Source organism: Bacillus rossius, chromosome 1 (assembly GCF_032445375.1).
Source record: "Bacillus rossius redtenbacheri isolate Brsri chromosome 1, Brsri_v3, whole genome shotgun sequence".
NCBI classification, from domain to species: Eukaryota; Metazoa; Arthropoda; class Insecta; order Phasmatodea; family Bacillidae; genus Bacillus; species Bacillus rossius.
The window spans coordinates 268681200-268703891 of NC_086330.1; the positions used below are offsets into that span (position 1 = coordinate 268681200).

Genomic DNA, 22692 nt, shown 5'->3' on the forward strand with positions numbered 1-22692 from the left:
CAAGTTAGCTTTTGGCTTCTTTGAGGTTAAATTCTGATAAACACCTAAATGTATTACAAACATGATTTTATTATCTGCTTAATTATATTCAAAACATGAGTGTATAGGCCAAGGACAGTAATTACAAATAAAATTCCTTGCAAGGATTAAAATGGAATCACTTACCTGCAACAAACTCAAAAGTTGATAACCTTCAACATGCTGTTATTTTTAATGAGGGCTGCAGCATATTATTACATCATAGTTGCCAACCCACTTTTTTTGCAAGGGAAATTATTGTACTGACATCATAAAGGGACAGGAATTATATAAAAAGTCTTGGGACCAACTTTAATGTCATATACTAAAATCCTGTTACATGTGTCGCTTTCATTTGACTCAGCCCCTGCTTCTTCCGTGTATTTTTCACATATTACCATATATATATATATTTTTAATTCATCTTAGATTAAACAGGTTAAATAGCAAACAGTATGATGGAAAATGTAGTTTGGGACAAGGAACAGTAATGACAAAAAACTGTTTCATTTATCTGTGTTAAAATAAGGCAAGGGTTTATACAGGATAACAGGTTACTAAATAAGTATAATGGATCATAAACTGAGAACATTAATTCAAAAAATAAATCATTGGCTATGAACATTAAAATTAAATTATGGGAGAATCGCCCACGCACGGTTAATAGCGATTAAGGCTCTCGCCTACCAGGGCACACACGCGGTGCACAGAGCTTCAGGAATAACAACGCGATGTGAAAACTACTCAAGATATCCAAGCGGGGTCTGTTTACGAAAAACATTTAAGAATTCTCTGAGGGCCTACAAGTAGTTGTGTTCCCGGATTAAGATTTTAAACTGTATTTATAGAAAAATTATATGGCTAAAATGCATGTTTTATAATGATTTTCAGGCATAACAACCAGTACTCATTCTTGAAAGCACTTTAGGGGCTTCCAGTACAGTTTTATCTTCATTTCTCCGCCATATAATGTTACGGTCACCGCTCAAATTTCATAGTTGTTCAATGCACGGCGAGAAGACTGCGCCCCAGTTCAGAGCCTTGCACTTAGAGGCTATAAACACCAGCAGGCGTCGCGCTTATCATTCCGTCTCAACATAAATACACGCCTTAAAGAAAATTTCCTTGCTTGTAAATAATTTTGTTTAAAAGATCATGACACGTTGACCATTTCCCAGTAAGCAAAACTGAGAGCTACATAGAAACAGTTATTGTACTGGTTTACTTTATAGAGTTATTTTTAGCTAGTAGCTTAATAATAATGTATTCAATTAAAATTTGATATTTCATGTGTTCACAGAACATAATTCTTAGATTCGGTCTACTTGCTGCAAAGCAAAGAGTAAAAACTTTCAAACTACTAGGTACCTGCATTATAAGAAATTGAGTATAAGATGTTTTAAAAAAATTGTCCTCAAACTTTTGTACAACCGTAATTTTAGCAATGTTTGCTGCCAGATTTTTAGTGTTTAAATTTAAAACAATTAAAATGTATGACTTGCATACTTGTTTGAGTCTATGTGTAAACACATATGTTTGCAACAAACACTATCATATTTTCTATTATTTAGTAAATTTATTGAGTAAAATACATTCTGAGGAGTAGATATTAAGTATAATCAGTATTGAATTTTATGGATTTCATTATCATAGATATCTCATCTCAGGCTTGCGCAGCACATGCTGTATAGGATGTGACAATAGGGGAAGGCGTTATAGTATCGACGCTTAGGACGAGGGTCACCAGCGATGATAAGAAGGAAATTGGGGGGGGGGGGGGGAAGCAGGTATTTTGTCACCCCTCCCACACCTTCACGGCTTATAACTACAATATAATTATTTTTAATTACTATATTTAGTTTGTAAAGTGTCGATGTTCTTGCTATCTTTCATTGAAAGCTTGAACCGTTTTAAGTGTTGGCCAGTTCCGTATCGATAATCGCCACAGCACCGATGAAACAAATTTTACCAGCCGACTACTACTGAAAATAACGCCTTAAGGGCACACCCTTACTATCACTATTAATTAACCACGTACTTTTGTCTAGTCCCAAATATATCTGTACTCTAAGCTGAGGCTTGTACCTATATATTCAGTGTATTTGCGAACGGGGCATTAATAAATTGGGTGTTAGGGAATGCCAATGCTAGAAATTTGTGTGTTTATGTGTTGAAACATATGCCTGGAAACGAAACCTTTTTAAGTGACAGGCAAGAACTGTAGCGCGCATTTTGAATTTTCCGTGCGCGATGCTCCATTTCAGAGGCTGCGTGGACGCACAGTCTGAGTGCCGTATCTTTCAGATGTCCCGTGGGAAGCAGACGACATGTGCGGGGTGTGTACTTAGCCATATGCCCTTGCAACGAGCTGTTTGTGCACATCCCCTTCGTTTTAGGGAACCCCGAGGCTCAATTAGTCGATGGTTAGGACATATGATGGTCGTCCTGTTCGATTCATTTCTGTGGTAAATTCACACTGATCCTGCCTCCCTGCGCGTCAAGTGCGTATCAGATATCTCTGCGAACGTTACGACTGTCATGTTATTGACCGTAAAATCTGTTAGCACAGTACTCACTGACCTATCAACTATTTCTGTTTTCTGAAATAATAAACACTTGTGAATTATACGGGGACAGGACTGAAAAAAAATTCTCATTTCTGGACTATTTTTGTATACTGAAATCTTATAAACTTGGGGGTTTCTTGAGGAATAGGGATCAAAAAAAGTCATTCATTACTGGACTATTTTTATATTCTGAAATAAAATATAAATATATCCGGGTTGGGAGGGTAATGGTGGTTTGAAACATTAGCTCTTATCGCTGCACTTATTATTTTTCTGAAATCTTTAAACTTGTGGGTTTTGTGGAAAACAGGGTTTGAAACACTTCTTTGGACATAAATGAAAGGGATTGCATCACAAGCTCTCATGGCTGGACATTTTTTTTTAATTTATAAACATTTGATGTTTGGTAGAGGAAAGTGAATAATCACACAAGCTCTCATCTCTGGACTCTTTCTGTTTTCTGAAAAATTTATATTATTATGGATTGAATGTGGATGGGAATTAAAACACAAGTTGTTATCGGTGGGTTTTATCTAATTTCTAAAATTCTAATCACTTGTGGTTTAGATTGAAAAGGTAAAGGGGATTAAAAAAAATTACAATCTTTTATCGTTTTAACTTTTTAGTATTCTGAAATAACAAAAAACTTTCGTGTTCTGAGATAAATGCGAATTGAAAAATAAGCTCTCATCGCTGTTTTTTCGTTTTCTTAAATCATATGTACTTTTGGGGCAGAAGAGGAGAGCGGAAATGGAAAAAAAAATTCTGTTATAGCAGGTCTATTTCTGTTTTGGAAATCTTCAATACTCTTTGGTGTTTTGGGAATGGGGGATAGAGGAACTAGCCTTCATTGCAGGATATTTCTTCTGATATAATTTATATCTGTTTGAAGTTGTACCACCAATTAGCATTTTTACCACAATTTTTAATTTGAATTTTGAATCATAAATTTTACCAATAATTTTGCAGCTAAAACTTAAACTTTTTCCGCTCTCTGTACACTTCCACTTAATCTTTGTCAGGGCAGTCTCCCCAAACCATTCCCAGCGCTAGATCTTATTTTACCGAGTCTTTGCGAGTCAGCCTGTGTATTGTTTAAACCTTGCTTGGATGCACGCCCATTACTTGTAATTCTCCTCCGAGCCATGATCAAGACGGCTTATCCCTGCGTTTTCTCAGGGGCCTATTTTTCTCGGAGCTCTCCTGAGGCAAACATATAGAGGCACACTAGTAGTGTATACAAAGGGGCTGCGGGCGCAGGCTTCAGGCTGTGGTGCCTGTGGTGCCGACCGCCATGTTTGATTGTGACGTCACGGCGGCCGTCTTGGATGACCGTGACATTGACCTTGAATTTGACCTTTATAACTTGTCAAAAATTTCCAAAATTTACCCAAAATTCCTCAAATATTCGCCAAAATTTCAATTTTTTAGAAAAAAATCCGCCAAAATTTTTTAAAAAATTTGATAATTCAAAAATTAGGATTTTGGAAAACCTCAAAAGTCTTTTGCCTTATAAAGAACACAAAATCCTAAAAGAGGCTTAAGCATCCATGTCTACACACTCCGATAAGCCGCTGACGTCACGATCTTGAAAATTAGGATGCCATGGCAGCCATGGGCGCAAATCTGTAGGATTTCCAGGGGGGGGCCCGTGAATTCTGTGGTTTAAGAATTTTGCGCTAGAGGTCAACCGAAACAAGTCTTCTCTGGATGATAAGCTCGTATGTTATACACTTTATTTTTACGTTTGCTCGATATTGAAAACGGCAACAGGTAGACGCTTGAAATATTCACAGAATATTTAGTTATATATCCACTTTAAAAATAAATGATTCAATTAAAATAAAAAAATATTTAAGGGGGGTTCCCATACAAAAAACGTGAAAACAGAATAAAATTTCACAAATGATGTATTTCTGTTGCCGCTATAACAAGAAATACTAAAACAGAATAAAATAAATATTTAAGTGGAGCTCCCATACAACATACATGATTTTTTTGCCGATTTTATAGATAATGGTACGGAACCCTTCGTGCGCGAGTTCTACTCGCACTTTGTCGGGTTTTTTATGACACATCACATAATTACTGCGATTCAAATGCTGTTCGAGAAATTCTTTGTTCACAGTTTTTGATGCGCCCTAAAAACCCAAAGCGCCAAAGCTAATAAACGGATCAACATCAAATGAACGATCGAATCATATTAAAACCCTTAAAGACTATTTTATTTAGTAAAGGCATCAACCAGGTAAAAAAGAAAAAAAACTTAATGACACAAATGAAAACTATCGGAGATAGAACTATGAAATTTATCCTACAGCTAATTGAACCACATTAATTTCTCGGCTTATATTAAGTATAATCAGTATTTTGGCAGTGAATTATTTAGTTAAAATATGCCGCTTGATTAGTTATTAAAGAGACGCATTTGCTTCCTTATTAACTTAAATACGGATGTGTAACGTTTAAATACTTATTTCTCACTCTTACTTCTGTTTACTCGTGCAGTGTTGCAGTTATCAAATAACAAATGTTATAAAATGATTATCGGCCATGAATTGTGAAAATTATCGTTTGATAATAAAAGGGTAGTGATTTTAAATTCCATATTGACGAGGAAAAAAATTATTCCCTGTATATAAACATGTAACATACAGAGCAGCTAGCCTTACAGAATGGAGATGAGCTAAAAAATTCCAGAAAATGGTATATAAGTTTCAGTTCGTAAATAAACTAAATTCTGCTATAATTACTGTTAAAGTATTAAGTTTTTTATTTACTGGAAAAAATAAAATTACATAATCACTTAAATAAAATATATTACCTAAATAATAGTCACTACTTATAAAACAATCAAGCTTACCAGGTGAGAATCTGATTCTGTTTTCCGTTTCTTCCGCGTCACGAACTTATCCATGTTGTTTGCCAAGAAAGCAGAAGACTGGCGCACACGAGAGCAAAACCACTTTAAAAACAGACTACCTGAAACCTTTAATACTGTCGTTTCAGAGGACAAGGTAGTGTGGGTAACACTGTGGAGGAAATGCTAACGGAACCCTACCCTAGCTTCGTCCTTTGGAATGAACGGTTTCTAGGAATTAAGGGTTTCAAAGTTCTCACTGGAAAACTCCATACCATGGCTTTCGCAGAAGGGGTAGGGGAAAATAATTACGGAACTCGAAGGTAGGAATGTAAAGCATGTCAAAGTGTCTGTCGTCGTTGTAAATAATAATCTGATATATATATATATATATATGTAGTGTATACCATTAAATTTAAAATCACGAAGTGGGCCCCCCCAAGGAGGGGCCCATTAATTCCAGGGGGGGGGGGGGCCGGGCCCCCCTGGCCCCTCCGGGATCTACGCCCATGATGGTAGCCATTTTGAATCATGACGTCACCGTTACAATTTCCGTTACGGCCGCCATCTTGGAAATCTTTATTTACTATCCGATTTTAATGAAAAAAATAATGGCGACAGGCTCCTTCTTCCAATGAAGCCACCGGCAGACTGACCCCCACCACTTTTTTCATAGCATATATATCATCATGTAGTATGATGTCATGTCCGCCATCTTGAAAATCCGTAATTTTTATGTTAGAAAATGGGGAAAAACTCCAAAATTCATGAAATAAATTTTCAATCAATATTCTGATTGATTCGATCGACCACTGTCCTTCGTTCGATCCATGGATGATGCAAAGCATTTAATTTTATATAAAAAATAATAATTTCAATAAATCATTCTCAAAATCCTAAAAGAGGCTTAAAATCAACTACTACCAGCCTCCAGTAAGCCGTTATGTCCACCATCTTGGATATTCGTTTTTATTGACCCATAAATTTATAAAAAAATCACTTATTAATCTACCTATAGAATCAATACTTGGTTCGATCCCTAGGCTATACAAAACAACTTTAATTAAAAAAAGTACCACCAAAGTGACAGGTTTGAGAAAATAAAAACACCGCAAGTTCTTTCAGAAAACAAAAAAGTATTATAACATAAATTCTACACTACAACCCTGCCCAGGTCACTGACTGACCACTAACCCTGGCCGAAGAAATGGGACAGCCATCGGTCTTCGAAAGTACCGCCTCTGCCCTCTCATGGCGGATTTGAGAGTTATTTCCCCTGGGTGTTTGAACGCCCGCTAAATGTCTGCCCCCCTGGCATCTCATGCCACAAGCAGTGTACTGTAATTCTTCTGCAAGCCACCAGAGTGCTGCTTAAGTCTCCTCCATAAGCCCCATGCTTTCGAAGTCGCCTCGTGCGAGAGATGCTCTAGTCGATTTTTTTTATTAATTATGGCGCCCCTCAGTAGGTCACGCTGCGATCGGCCACTAACACCAACATCGAGATATCAAATTCAGTATTTCTCGACACCCCCCCCCCCCCCCCCCCCGGGAAACTTCGGAACCTTTCGGTCCAGAACCCGAAGTCCCCCCTTTATTTCGAATGAAAGCTCCTTTTAAATAAAGAGTCGCTGCCGCCCCGCAGGGACTCCGCACCGTGCTAGCAGACTGACCACCTCGGCCAGCAAACAAGACTTCAGTCGGTCTTCGTACGAAAATATAGTCGGCTAGTCAAGGGGTGTTATCCCTAATCTTTATCTTAACCAGTAATTAGTCAGTCTGTTGTCTTAGTAGAAATTTGTTATACTTTGCTAAATGTCCTAATATTATCTTAATTTATGGAAACTTCCGCGGCAACCGTGAGTGTTCGGCGCTTGTCTTTGCCTCCCATCCTGGCGGGCTATCTCCCAGAGCGCTAGGAGCCACTCCCTGTTTGGTGAGTTTTTGCCAACCTTTTATACCCCGACCATCACCGTTTTTAGTGGGCATTTTTGCCAACTTACTGACTGTCTGTGAACCAGTTCTGACCATGTTTGATTTGGGCTTGTTCACAAACAGGGTTCAAGTTTGGAGCGGGCATGGTGACCGCATCCTCGCTCCCTTCCTCGGGGACCCAGGACGGCTAAGGCGCCCTGGTAGCCCGTAACACGTCACTTTCGGCCAGATTACTTCAAATCTCCATACTTCCTATTCCCAGTGATGCCTTTAGCGTGGCAATTAGATAACTGCATTGAGAAACTAGAACATACGAAACTATTACTTTCGGGACTTCAATAACTCTAAGCACTAAAAATTAAAACTCTGGGATTGTTTTTTTTTTAACCTTTGATTGTTTCTGATTCAGTTTAACTATGCCAAAGGAAACCTAATAGTAATATTATAATTATGGCGGCACATACTTCAAATGTTATAGTTTTAATGTTTGCCAACCCATATAGCCAATGTTATGATTTTAAGATATTTGGCAAAGTATGTATGTAAGTTAAGATACTTTTTAACCTGTTGGCAGAGATCATGTTTTGTTGGTAAAATAAATATAGAGGCACAGATATATAGACGAAATCGCATTTTTTTTTTGCATTTGAAACTAAAAGATCCACCAATCTGCCAAAGTCATTTTAAGGGGACATTTACGTTACACCAGTGAAGAGGAGATTGTGTGACAAAGTGTTAGGGGAGGGGGAGGAGAGAGAAATGAAGCTACAAAAAGTTCATCACTGGACTTATAATGTTTCTAAAATTTTAAATATTTGTTTCTTACGAAGGGTATATGAATTGAAGAAAATGCTGATCGATGAACTTTTTCCTTCTTTCTGAATCTTAAATACTCTTGTTTTAGGAGGAGGAATGTGGATTTGAAAACAATCTCTCATCGCTGGACCCTATTTTTTTCTGAATTCATACCTAATAACTTGTTCGTCGGGAGGGAACGAGGATTGAAGAGCATGCTCTCATGTTGGATTATAACTATTTTATAAAATCATTAATACTAGTGGGTTGAGAGGGGATATTAGTTGGAATGTTCGGACTTTGTAACTTATGTCCTTGTTGTGTGAAGTGTTACTTGTGCCCCTTTTGCGTGTCTTATAAACAGTTCGGAAAAATGGCGGGCCGCGTACATACTGGTCGTTTGATTTGTACATGGCTATCGTGTCGTTGTCATAGTTGTATTCACTAAATCAGACTCTTATTATATTTATGGTCCTCCGGAAGAAATTCGTTGAAACAAAGAACATGGGACATTAATTTTTATCCACGCTACGCAAAATTTTTGTTTTGACATAATTTATTTTTAACCTTTATTAATGGGCCATTTAGGTATTTCAGTAGAATTGATTATAAAAATTATAATAATGTGATGGTAAACCGACTCTAAATACTTTAATAAACCACTTAATCCAAATTTTTTACACATATACTTTATTTAATTATACAGTGTTGGTTTTATCATTGTCTTAATTTATCAAACACATTTCAAAATCAATCTTCGATGTGATTTAGTTGTTCAAATATGGCATGAAACATAGCATTGATTATTAGAAATGCAGGTAGGCTATAAAAACTTTTTTTTTCGAAAAATAATATTCAATTAGAAAATATGTTTCTATAATACTTTTCTGTTCATAACAATAATTAAATAAATTATTATTTATTATACATTTGACCACCGGTCAAAAAACAACACATTGCATGCATCTTAGAATAATAAAAAAAATTGTTTATTTAATTATTCATATTATTACATAATATTTACTCATAATACCTGAAACTGTATTTAATATATAAAAATAGGAACAGATAACTTTAAAATATACATCTCTCAGGCATGCACAAAAAAATCTAAATTCTGTCACTAATCTGTACACTAGTATACATCATATTTAAAACTCTTTTGTTAATTTTTTAAATGCATTGATAAAGAGATCGTTGAGTGGTAAAATGAGAATGTTAATTATTGTTGATAATGGCAAACATAAAATCAGTAAAAATGGGACTCACGAGTAATTTTTAACAGCAAGTCATTACAAAACTGTATGATATAAATCTCCGAAAGTTGAAAGTATTAGTGAAATATATATTTATATCTTAAAAATATTATGCTGTGCTAGTTCGCAAAAACAAATGTGCAGTAGGCCTGAAATCAAATTTAATTTGTTTTCATAATTTACATTTCTGCTTCTTGTATGTAACCAAAAAATAAACATTGTCAAAAAAATTTTTTTGCAAATTTATTTGCAATATCAACATTTAAAATTTTATTTCGATATGAAATTAGGTGTTTATTACTATGAAAATAAAAGTTTTAAGTAAATAAATCATATTATAGTACAAAAATAAAATGTAACTGTGGTTACGATGCATAGTAGTTTGCCACTTTGTGTTTTAAGTTTCAACATTACCATTATCAACTCTATGTACACAAATTCATATTCATAAGTTAAGTAAGTGACTATACTTTGTTATGAAACTATTCAGACATTCTATATTATTAAACTATCAAATTGCTAAAATATATCTAACTACAATAATTACATAAAGCATTTAATATAAATTGTTCTCATATTTACAAATGCAATGTGCACAAACATTTTAACATAACTTAACAAGGCCTATAAAGAGTTTTTACATAAATTAATCAAGCAGATCTTCGTATCAGTGAACAATAAGCTTTAATTCCAATTAAGCGTGGCAATTGTACTATCTTTGGTAAAGTTTTGTGATTGCATGTGAGTGGAATTTCCATGTCACATCTTTGAAATTCATTCTCAACCATTTTTTCAGTAACAGTAAACTGATTCAAGCAAACAGTGTCATGTTTTTTTAAACTACAACTGTGGGTGTATTTTTCTTTTAAAGTTAATAATAATCACCAGTTGCAACTATCAAACTAGATACTATGAAATATACATTACAAGAGTGGTATTCACTCTACCGTGTTGTAAACAGTCAATAAGTTAAGATTTTTTTTAATGCAATCAATGCAGCACAAAAATATATTTTAAAAATTACATTAATGGCAATACTATTCGAAAACAACACAGTATTGTTACAATTGTAAATATTTCTTCCGTGCAAACGTCAGTTACCTCTATGTCACATGAGAACCAGCTCAAAAGACATAATGTAACAACAGCAGAATACTGGGAGACGGAGAATTACGACACAATACATGTTGCGTGTTGCGACATCCTTTTCCAACTTGGTCCGTGTCAGCAAACGCAATACTGTAACAGTGTAAAGCAAACAAATACATTACATCCACCAGGCGATACTCACAATTCACATTCAGCAGTGAAAACATCACATCGCAGATTGAGTGTGCAGTAGGAAGGGGTGGGAGAGGCTATTCCCTCGCCTCTCCCCCTCCCTTTCATGTTGATTTTTATTTTGTTTCTTCAAAAAAAATTACGTGTCAAGCATTTCAAGTTTCTTATTATTACATTTATTATTATAATCCATACTAATAGTAAAACTCTTCGAGACAAAACGTGTGTACATTGGATGAAATAAAAAAAAACATTGGAAATGGCTAGTTACATTATTGAGAACTCAAAAAACGTTTTTTTTTTTAATTTGTGTCAGTTGGTCTGTTTTTTCGAGCATCAATCGAAAATTACTTGACAAATTTTGATTATTTTTTTATTAGAAAGCTTTTTAGTTAACTTAAAAACTGGACTATATATAATAACTGAATTCCACCCCTAAGGGGTTGAAATAAAGGTAAATAATATTTTAAGGTAAATAATTATATCTCTGAAATTATTCAAGCATAATTAAAGACATTGGGTACCCCCAATAAAAATGCAAAAACGTAGAACAATTTTTTTTATATTTTGCGGAATTCAACATCTAATGAGTGAATTAGGGGTTAGTATGTTTTAAAGATTAATAATTATTTCTCGGAATTTAATTAAATGAAGATGAACTTGGGTACTTTGAATGACCATATGATAACTACCAACCACAATAAATTGTTATATTTTGCGAAATTTGAATTTTAAGGGGTAAAAAAGGAGTAGGTAAGTATATTTTTAAGATTACTTATTATAGCTCCAAATTTAATTAAGCTTAATAAATGATTTTGGTTGCCAATAATAAACTACGAAAAATACGAACCACATTTTTATTTTTTTATTTTGTGGAAGGCAACCCCTAATGGGTGAAAAAGAGTGAGTATGGTTTTAAGATTAATGTTTATATCACCGAATTTAGCTTTAACTTCAAGAGAAAAGATTAAACTTCAAATAACCAGTAATAGAATATTTCACGTTCATACATAGATTAACTATGAACTGGGTAATGAGAGCAAAGTTTCCAAATATTATTTTAAAAATAAAGAAGTTGTAAAATGCTTTAAATCAGCATTGGCAAGATAAATTTTGATACATAATAAAAATATAAGTTTATTATAATTATTTTGGAGTTTACATCTGCGGTAAAAATAAAAAATAAACGTGTTTGGTTCTTCTCTGGTTAATAGATATTGCCTTATTTACATAGCTCTTAATATTTACATTGGTATTCCTGTGGGAAAAGAGGAGAGGGGTAAAAAATGTGGGAATTTGGTTTAAGTAATACTAAGCAAACTAAGAATCCAGTAATACGTTGGATAATACTCAACATTTCAAATAAAGAAACGATTGTATCACATATCCATAAATAATGGAAAATATTTGTAATAAGGCGAGATTATTTAATTATTTTAATTAGGCTCTAGCCATAGTAAATACAAAAGTCAGCGTAAAATATGGCGTAAACTTAGTTAAAATATTATAGGTGCAACTTAAAAGTTTTTTAATTTTTGTACCTTATGAAATAAAAAGGTGTGATTTCAAGTTAAAAATATCTTCGAACACTCTGAAACAGAAGTTATAAAATCAGACAATTATTAAATAATAAAAATTAAATATGCCTACTTATAATTTCTTCAAAAAATATAATTGTTAATCGGTTACGTTATAAAATAAATCATTCATGCACCTGACAATTATTATATCTAATTATTTAGTAAAAATGTTTGGATTAATCACATACTTTTTTCAATGGTAAGATTTTAGCGATATATATTCTGAAATTGTACGAGTGAAGCCGCGGGTAATTAGCCAGTTTAACATAAAGTCAAGCATCGAATCTGATTTGTATTTAATTCTTCTTTGTGTTTGTTGGATTGTTGTACTAATATTAATCTTTAATGACCTATTTGAACATCTTATTGAAATTATGATGTATTACACATAGACAGCTGGTTAGCTTTTACCTCTTCGGGCGACCATAACGCACTCTGTCGCTCCAACAGGAAGCATGATTAGGGGAAGAGAGGATTCTTGCGCCATATTGGCACAAACCTCCCTCCTGCCCCCTCTTCAACATCGCCACCCGCTTACGTTGGAAGTGGGAAATGCCCTACTACTACTATTCTTGGCATTTTGCAACATTTAGTACTTAAGTTCTTTAAATGATTCATGCAATGAGGAGTGTTGATTCAATACAACTTTTTGGACACAAACCATTGCAGTTTTGTACTGTTTGTCATGGAAGAAAAACAACAATTCAAAATAAGAAATAAATCAGTCTGTTTGTGCCTGATGACGGGAACAGATGCCAGATTCCGAAACGTAGCAACTGTTTTATCATTAGAAAACTACTGTTATACGTCGGTGCTATTGTTGTTTTGTCCATAGTACCTGTTTATTTCCATAATTTGGTTCATATGTTTGCTGCCTTTTCCAGGTTTGTTGTCTGTCTGCAGTTCCTGTTCTTGTTGAAACCGTCGTGGTAGTTATCTCACTGTGTTTTTTTATGTGCTGTTATTTTTTAATGACTAAATTCCTTCTACGGAACTCTTGTGCTGTCTGATATTCCAAGTTTGAATGTATTCGTCTGTGATGTCGTTGTGTTGTCCGCAATACCCGTACAGGTTCATTGTTTAGTCCATCTGCTCGACATCAGCTTATATAGACTTGCTCCCTGTGGGTTTATTTTTCATTTTTTAAATTTTGATTTATTGACTTCTTTCCATGACAAACAGTGCAAAATTGCAATGGCGTATGTAAAAAATTGGATTTAATAATTTAGTATTAAATGTATGATAAATAGTTTAGAGTATGATGAAGCTTTATATTTCTTTAACTGAGGTTTATTTTTAGACAACAATGGCTGTTCGTCTGCCTTTTGTGTATGCGCAGTTTCAACCTGTTCATAGTCATTCGGTGAGTCGGTGTAGTTATTGAATGTGAATGTAATCAGTAGTATTTGAGCTCTATAGCAAAGTGAACTATAGTTTTGTGATTTTATTTTATGAGTATTAATGTAGCTTAGCAGTGAGCTTAAAATTAATAAAATATGGTTCAAATAAGGACAACCGAATATAAAAAATTGTGGAATAGGTGGGACATAATCATCAGCAGTGGTAATCTAAGGGTCTAACTTTCATTAAGTGGCGATTTTCATTTAAAAATATCAGATTTTGAAAAATCACAAAATGGTCCCAAAATAGCTAAAAAGTTCGTTTTCAAAATCAAATTATAAAAGTTTTTGGGGTAGGACACCCGGCTAATCAGCTTCCCGGGGGGGGGGGGGAGGGGGGGGGGAGGGGAGGATACTATTATATACCCCTAACACATGCCAGGCAAAATATATTCTGATGGCTTCCTTCGGCCTCCCTACCCTTCGCTCTCCACAAATCCTGACTACGCACATGTTAGAGAAACAAATTGTAACGAATATCATACATTTTTATAATATAATTCCAAATTGAGTTATTCAAACTCTTATTACAGAAAATTTACAACAATCACAACAAATATCTACATTCGCTTCACTTTTGCGTAGACCATGTAGTTGTGGTTACTAGTGCATTTGACTAACTCTGAACGTCTGAGCCTGGCTTGTCTTATGCTTCCTGCAGAGCGTTAGAACTGCACTGTGCTGCAATCGCACGTCCTCTCAGCCAGTCCTCTGAAGCCCGTCAAAATCAAATTTGGCGCGCTAATGTTGGCATCTATAACTAAGCAGGGTTATGGTTCTAACATATGCTCTTTCAACAAAAGTTGCTTGTTTCGGTATTTACTGCCACCCATTCAATTTATGCATCGCAGTTTGCGAACACGTTATAATTATACTTACTCCACTTTGACATACCTCCCAAAGAATATAAAGAAAAGTGGATGTGACGCGTGGCCAGACACTGCGGTCTGGCTCTGGCGAGACTAGTGTTTCCGGTGACAGTGACTCACCTACTGCAGAAGGTAAAGGAGACTGGAGATGACTAGCAAGTGCGGCTCGCGGCCGGGCTCTAGCGAGACCTGGGCATTCTAATACCTCACTAGTGTCTCCGGTGACAGTGACTCACCTACTGCAGAAGGTAAAGGAGACTGGAGATGACTAGCAAGTGCGGCTCGCGGCCGGGCTCTAGCGAGACCTGGGCATTCTAATACCTCACTAGTGTCTCCTGTGACAGTGACTCACCTACTGCAGAAGGTAAAGGAGACTGGAGATGACTAGCAAGTGCGGCTCGCGGCCGGGCTCTAGCGAGACCTGGGCATTCTAATACCTCACTAGTGTCTCCGGTGACAGTGACTCACCTACTGCAGAAGGTAAAGGAGACTGGAGATGACTAGCAAGTGCGGCTCGCGGCCGGGCTCTAGCGAGACCTGGGCATTCTAATACCTCACTAGTGTCTCCTGTGACAGTGACTCACCTACTGCAGAAGGTAAAGGAGACTGGAGATGACTAGCAAGTGCGGCTCGCGGCCGGGCTCTAGCGAGACCTGGGCATTCTAATACCTCACTAGTGTCTCCGGTGACAGTGACTCACCTACTGCAGAAGGTAAAGGAGACTGGAGATGACTAGCAAGTGCGGCTCGCGGCCGGGCTCTAGCGAGACCTGGGCATTCTAATACCTCACTAGTGTCTCCTGTGACAGTGACTCACCTACTGCAGAAGGTAAAGGAGACTGGAGATGACTAGCAAGTGCGGCTCGCGGCCGGGCTCTAGCGAGACCTGGGCATTCTAATACCTCACTAGTGTCTCCGGTGACAGTGACTCACCTACTGCAGAAGGTAAAGGAGACTGGAGATGACTAGCAAGTGCGGCTCGCGGCCGGGCTCTAGCGAGACCTGGGCATTCTAATACCTCACTAGTGTCTCCTGTGACAGTGACTCACCTACTGCAGAAGGTAAAGGAGACTGGAGATGACTAGCAAGTGCGGCTCGCGGCCGGGCTCTAGCGAGACCTGGGCATTCTAATACCTCACTAGTGTCTCCGGTGACAGTGACTCACCTACTGCAGAAGGTAAAGGAGACTGGAGATGACTAGCAAGTGCGGCTCGCGGCCGGGCTCTAGCGAGACCTGGGCATTCTAATACCTCACTAGTGTCTCCTGTGACAGTGACTCACCTACTGCAGAAGGTAAAGGAGACTGGAGATGACTAGCAAGTGCGGCTCGCGGCCGGGCTCTAGCGAGACCTGGGCATTCTAATACCTCACTAGTGTCTCCGGTGACAGTGACTCACCTACTGCAGAAGGTAAAGGAGACTGGAGATGACTAGCAAGTGCGGCTCGCGGCCGGGCTCTAGCGAGACCTGGGCATTCTAATACCTCACTAGTGTCTCCTGTGACAGTGACTCACCTACTGCAGAAGGTAAAGGAGACTGGAGATGACTAGCAAGTGCGGCTCGCGGCCGGGCTCTAGCGAGACCTGGGCATTCTAATACCTCACTAGTGTCTCCGGTGACAGTGACTCACCTACTGCAGAAGGTAAAGGAGACTGGAGATGACTAGCAAGTGCGGCTCGCGGCCGGGCTCTAGCGAAACCTGGGCATTCTAATACCTCACTAGTGTCTCCTGTGACAGTGACTCACCTACTGCAGAAGGTAAAGGAGACTGGAGATGACTAGCAAGTGCGGCTCGCGGCCGGGCTCTAGCGAGACCTGGGCATTCTAATACCTCACTAGTGTCTCCGGTGACAGTGACTCACCTACTGCAGAAGGTAAAGGAGACTGGAGATGACTAGCAAGTGCGGCTCGCGGCCGGGCTCTAGCGAGACCTGGGCATTCTAATACCTCACTAGTGTCTCCGGTGACAGTGACTCACCTACTGCAGAAGGTAAAGGAGACTGGAGATGACTAGCAAGTGCGGCTCGCGGCCGGGCTCTAGCGAGACCTGGGCATTCTAATACCTCACTAGTGTCTCCTGTGACAGTGACTCACCTACTGCAGAAGGTAAAGGAGACTGGAGATGACTAGCAAGTGCGGCTCGCGGCGGGGCTCTAGCGAGACCTGGGCATTCTAATACCTCACTAGTGTCTCCTGTGACAGTGACTCACCTACTGCAGAAGGTAAAGGAGTCTGGAGATAACTAGCAAGTGCGGCTCGCGGCGGGGCTCTAGCGAGACCTGGGCATTCTAATACCTCACTAGTGTCTCCTGTGACAGTGACTCACCTACTGCAGAAGGTAAAGGAGACTGGAAATGACTAGCAAGTGCGGCTCGCGGCCGGGCTCTAGCGAGACCTGGGCATTCTAATACCTCACTAGTGTCTCCGGTGACAGTGACTCACCTACTGCAGAAGGTAAAGGAGACTGGAGATGACTAGCAAGTGCGGCTCGCGGCGGGGCTCTAGCGAGACCTGGGCATTCTAATACCTCACTAGTGTCTCCGGTGACAGTGACTCACCTACTGCAGAAGGTAAAGGAGACTGGAGATGACTAGCAAGTGCGGCTTGCGGCCGGGCTCTAGCTAGACCTGGGCATTCTAATACCTCACTAGTGTCTCCGGTGACAGTGACTCACCTACTGCAGAAGGTAAAGGAGACTGGAGATGACTAGCAAATGCGGCTCGCGGCCGGGCTCTAGCGAGACCTGGGCATTCTAATAACCTCACTAGTGTCTCCTGTGACATTGACTCACCTACTGCAGAAGGTAAAAGAGACTGGAGATGACTAGCAAGTGCGGCTCGCGGCGGGGCTCTAGCGAGACCTGGGCATTCTAATACCTCACTAGTGTCTCCTGTGACAGTGACTCACCTACTGCAGAAGGTAAAGGAGACTGGAGATGACTAGCAAGTGCGGCTCGCGGGCGGGCTCTAGCGAGACCTGGGCATTCTAATACCTCACTAGTGTCTCCGGTGACAGTGACTCACCTACTGCAGAAGGTAAAGGAGACTGGAGATGACTAGCAAGTGCGGCTCGCGGCCGGGCTCTAGCGAGACCTGGGCATTCTAATACCTCACTAGTGTCTCCTGTGACAGTGACTCACCTACTGCAGAAGGTAAAGGAGACTGGAGATGACTAGCAAGTGCGGCTCGCGTCCGGGCTCTAGCGAGACCTGGGCATTCTAATACCTCACTAGTGTCTCCGGTGACAGTGACTCACCTACTTCAGAAGGTAAAGGAGACTGGAGATGACTAGCAAGTGCGGCTCGTGGCCGGGCTCTAGCGAGACCTGGGCATTCTAATACCTCACTAGTGTCTCCTGTGACAGTGACTCACCTACTGCAGAAGGTAAAGGAGACTGGAAATGACTAGCAAGTGCGGCTCGCGGCCGGGCTCTAGCGAGACCTGGGCATTCTAATACCTCACTAGTGTCTCCGGTGACAGTGACTCACCTACTGCAGAAGGTAAAGGAGACTGGAGATGACTAGCAAGTGCGGCTCGCGGCGGGGCTCTAGCGAGACCTGGGCATTCTAATACCTCACTAGTGTCTCCTGTGACAGTGACTCACCTACTGCAGAAGGTAAAGGAGACTGGAGATGACTAGCAAGTGCGGCTCGCGGGCGGGCTCTAGCGAGACCTGGGCATTCTAATACCTCACTAGTGTCTCCGGTGACAGTGACTCACCTACTGCAGAAGGTAAAGGAGACTGGAGATGACTAGCAAGTGCGGCTCGCGGCCGGGCTCTAGCGAGACCTGGGCATTCTAATACCTCACTAGTGTCTCCTGTGACAGTGACTCACCTACTGCAGAAGGTAAAGGAGACTGGAGATGACTGGCAAGTGCGGTTCCCGGCCGGGCTCTAGCGAGACCTGGGCATTCTAATACCTCACTAGTGTCTCCGGTGACAGTGACTCACCTACTTCAGAAGGTAAAGGAGACTGGAGATGACTAGCAAGTGCGGCTCGTGGCCGGGCTCTAGCGAGACCTGGGCATTCTAATACCTCACTAGTGTCTCCGGTGACAGTGACTCACCTACTGCAGAAGGTAAAGGAGACTGGAGATGACTAGCAAGTGCGGTTCGCGGCGGGGCTCTAGCAAGACCTGGGCATTCTAATACCTCACTAGTGTCTCCTGTGACAGTGACTCACCTACTGCAGAAGGTAAAGGAGACTGAAGATGACTAGCAAGTGCGGCTCGCGGCCGGGCTCTAGCGAGACCTGGGCATTCTAATACCTCACTAGTGTCTCCTGTGACAGTGACTCACCTACTGCAGAAGGTAAAGGAGACTGGAGATGACTATCAAGTGCGGCTCGCGGCCGGGCTCTAGCGAGACCTGGGCATTCTAATACCTCACTAGTGTCTCCTGTGACAGTGACTCACCTACTGCAGAAGGTAAAGGAGACTGGAGATGACTAGCAAGTGCGGCTCGCGGCCGCGCTCTAGCGAGACCTGGGCATTCTAATACCTCACTAGTGTCTCCGGTGACAGTGATTCACCTACTGCAGAAGGTAAAGGAGACTGGAGATGACTAGCAAGTGCGGCTCGCGGCCGGGCTCTAGCGAGACCTGGGCATTCTAATACCTCACTAGTGTCTCCTGTGACAGTGACTCACCTACTGCAGAAGGTAAAGGAGACTGGAGATGACTAGCAAGTGCGGCTCGCGGCCGGGCTCTAGCGAGACCTGGGCATTCAAATACCTCACTAGTGTCTCCGGTGACAGTGACTCACCTACTGCAGAAGGTAAAGGAGACTGGAGATGACTAGCAAGTGCGGCTCGCGGCCGGGCTCTAGCGAGACCTGGGCATTCTAATACCTCACTAGTGTCTCCTGTGACAGTGACTCACCTACTGCAGAAGGTAAAGGAGACTGGAGATGACTAGCAAGTGCGGCTCGCGGCCGGGCTCTAGCGAGACCTGGGCATTCTAATACCTCACTAGTGTCTCCGGTGACAGTGACTCACCTACTGCAGAAGGTAAAGGAGACTGGAGATGACTAGCAAGTGCGGCTCGCGTCCGGGCTCTAGCGAGACCTGGGCATTCTAATACCTCACTAGTGTCTCCTGTGACAGTGACTCACCTATTGCAGAAGGTAAAGGAGACTGGACATGACTAGCAAGTGCGGCTCGCGGCCGGGCTCTAGCGAGACCTGAGCATTCTAATACCTCACTAGTGTCTCCTGTGACAGTGACTCACCTACTGCAGAAGGTAAAGGAGACTGGACATGACTAGCAAGTGCGGCTCGCGGCCGGGCTCTAGCGAGACCTGGGCATTCTAATACCTCACGAGTGTATCCTGTGACAGTGACTCACCTACTGCAGAAGGTAAAGGAGACTGGAAATGACTAGCAAGTGCGGCTCGCGGCCGGGCTCTAGCGAGACCTGGGCATTCTAATACCTCACTAGTGTCTCCTGTGACAGTGACTCACCTACTGCAGAAGGTAAAGGAGACTGGACATGACTAGCAAGTGCGGCTCGCGGCCGGGCTCTAGCGAGACCTGGGCATTCTAATACCTCACTAGTGTCTCCTGTGACCGTGACTCACCTACTGCAGGAGGTAAAGGAGACTGGACATGACTAGCAAGTGCGGCTCGCGGCCGGGCTCTAGCGAGACCTGGGCATTCTAATACCTCACTAGTGTCTCCTGTGACAGTGACTCACCTACTGCAGAAGGTAAAGGAGACTGGACATGAATAGAAAGTGCGGCTCGCGGCCGGGCTCTAGCGAGACCTGGGCATTCTAATACCTCACTAGTGTCTCCTGTGACAGTGACTCACCTACTGCAGAAGGTAAAGGAGACTGGAAATGACTAGCAAGTGCGGCTCGCGGCCGGGCTCTAGCGAGACCTGAGCATTCTAATACCTCACTAGTGTCTCCTGTGACAGTGACTCACCTACTGCAGAAGGTAAAGGAGACTGGACATGACTAGCAAGTGCGGCTCGCGGCCGGGCTCTAGCGAGACCTGGGCATTCTAATACCTCACTAGTGTCTCCTGTGACAGTGACTCACCTACTGCAGAAGGTAAAGGAGACTGGAAATGACTAGCAAGTGCGGCTCGCGGCCGGGCTCTAGCGAGACCTGGGCATTCTAATACCTCACTAGTGTCTCCTGTGACAGTGACTCACCTACTGCAGAAGGTAAAGGAGACTGGACATGACTAGCAAGTGCGGCTCGCGGCCGGGCTCTAGAGAGACCTGGGCATTCTAATACCTCACTAGTGTCTCCTGTGACAGTGACTCACCTACTGCAGAAGGTAAAGGAGACTGGACATGACTAGCAAGTGCGGCTCGCGGCCGGGCTCTAGCGAGACCTGGGCATTCTAATACCTCACTAGTGTCTCCTGTGACAGTGACTCACCTACTGCAGAAGGTAAAGGAGACTGGACATGACTAGCAAGTGCGGCTCGCGGCCGGGCTCTAGCGAGATCTGGGCATTCTAATACCTCACTAGTGTCTCCGGTGACAGTGACTCACCTACTGCAGAAGGTAAAGGAGACTGGACATGACTAGCAACTGCGGCTCGCGGCGGGGCTCTAGCGAGACCTGGGCATTCTAATACCTCACTGGTGTATCCGGTGACAGTGACTCACCTACTGCCGAAGGTAAAGGAGACTGGAGATGACTAGCAAGTGCGGCTCGCGGCGGGGCTCTAGCAAGACCTGGGCATTCTAATACCTCACTAGTGTCTCCTGTGACAGTGACTCACCTACTGCAGAAGGTAAAGGAGACTGGAGATGACTAGCAAGTGCGGCTCGCGGCGGGGCTCTAGCAAGACCTGGGCATTCTAATACCTCACTAGTGTCTCTGGTGACAGTGACTCACCTACTGCCGAAGGTAAAGGAGACTGGAGATGACTAGCAAGTGCGGCTCGCGGCGGGGCTCTAGCGAGACCTGGGCATTCTAATACCTCACTAGTGTCTCCTGTGACAGTGACTCACATACTGCAAAAGGTAAAGGAGACTGGAGATGACTAGCAAGTGCGGCTCGCGGCGGGGCTCTAGCGAGACCTGGGCATTCTAATACCTCACTAGTGTCTCCTGTGACAGTGACTCACCTACTGCAGAAGGTAAAGGAGACTGGAGATGACTAGCAAGTGCGGCTCGCGGCGGGGCTCTAGCAAGACCTGGGCATTCTAATACCTCACTAGTGTCTCCTGTGACAGTGACTCACCTACTGCAGAAGGTAAAGGAGTCTGGAGATGACTAGCAAGTGCGGCTCGCGGCGGGGCTCTAGCGAGACCTGGGCATTCTAATACCTCACTAGTGTCTCCTGTGACAGTGACTCACCTACTGCAGAAGGTAAAGGAGACTGGAAATGACTCGCAAGTGCGGCTCGCGGCCGGGCTCTAGCGAGACCTGGGCATTCTAATACCTCACTAGTGTCTCCGGTGACAGTGACTCACCTACTGCAGAAGGTAAAGGAGACTGGAGATGACTAGCAAGTGCGGCTCGCGGCGGGGCTCTAGCGAGACCTGGGCATTCTAATACCTCACTAGTGTCTCCGGTGACAGTGACTCACCTACTGCAGAAGGTAAAGGAGACTGGAGATGACTAGCAAGTGCGGCTCGCGGCCGGGCTCTAGCGAGACCTGGGCATTCTAATACCTCACTAGTGTCTCCGGTGACAGTGACTCACCTACTGCAGAAGGTAAAGGAGACTGGAGATGACTAGCAAGTGCGGCTCGCGGCCGGGCTCTAGCGAGACCTGGGCATTCTAATACCTCACTAGTGTCTCCTGTGACAGTGACTCACCTACTGCAGAAGGTAAAGGAGACTGGAGATGTCTAGCAAGTGCGGCTCGCGTCCGGGCTCTAGCGAGACCTGGGCATTCTAATACCTCACTAGTGTCTCCGGTGACAGTGACTCACCTACTTCAGAAGGTAAAGGAGACTGGAGATGACTAGCAAGTGCGGCTCGTGGCCGGGCTCTAGCGAGACCTGGGCATTCTAATACCTCACTAGTGTCTCCTGTGACAGTGACTCACCTACTGCAGAAGGTAAAGGAGACTGGAAATGACTAGCAAGTGCGGCTCGCGGCCGGGCACTAGCTAGACCTGGGCATTCTAATACCTCACTAGTGTCTCCGGTGACAGTGACTCACCTACTGCAG

General features: G+C 42.0%; 1 protein-coding gene across 1 annotated transcript in view; it reads right to left on the reverse strand.

Annotated features, from left to right (window-relative positions):
* Positions 1-8838: 8838 nt before the first annotated feature.
* The window catches only part of LOC134527589 (BMP-binding endothelial regulator protein), a 367253-nt gene continuing 353399 nt past the window's right edge, over positions 8839-22692 (reverse strand). The window contains exon 12 of the mRNA XM_063360406.1: positions 8839-10667. The gene's annotated coding sequence lies outside the window, so the exon portion shown is untranslated. The remainder of the gene's footprint in view (positions 10668-22692) is intronic.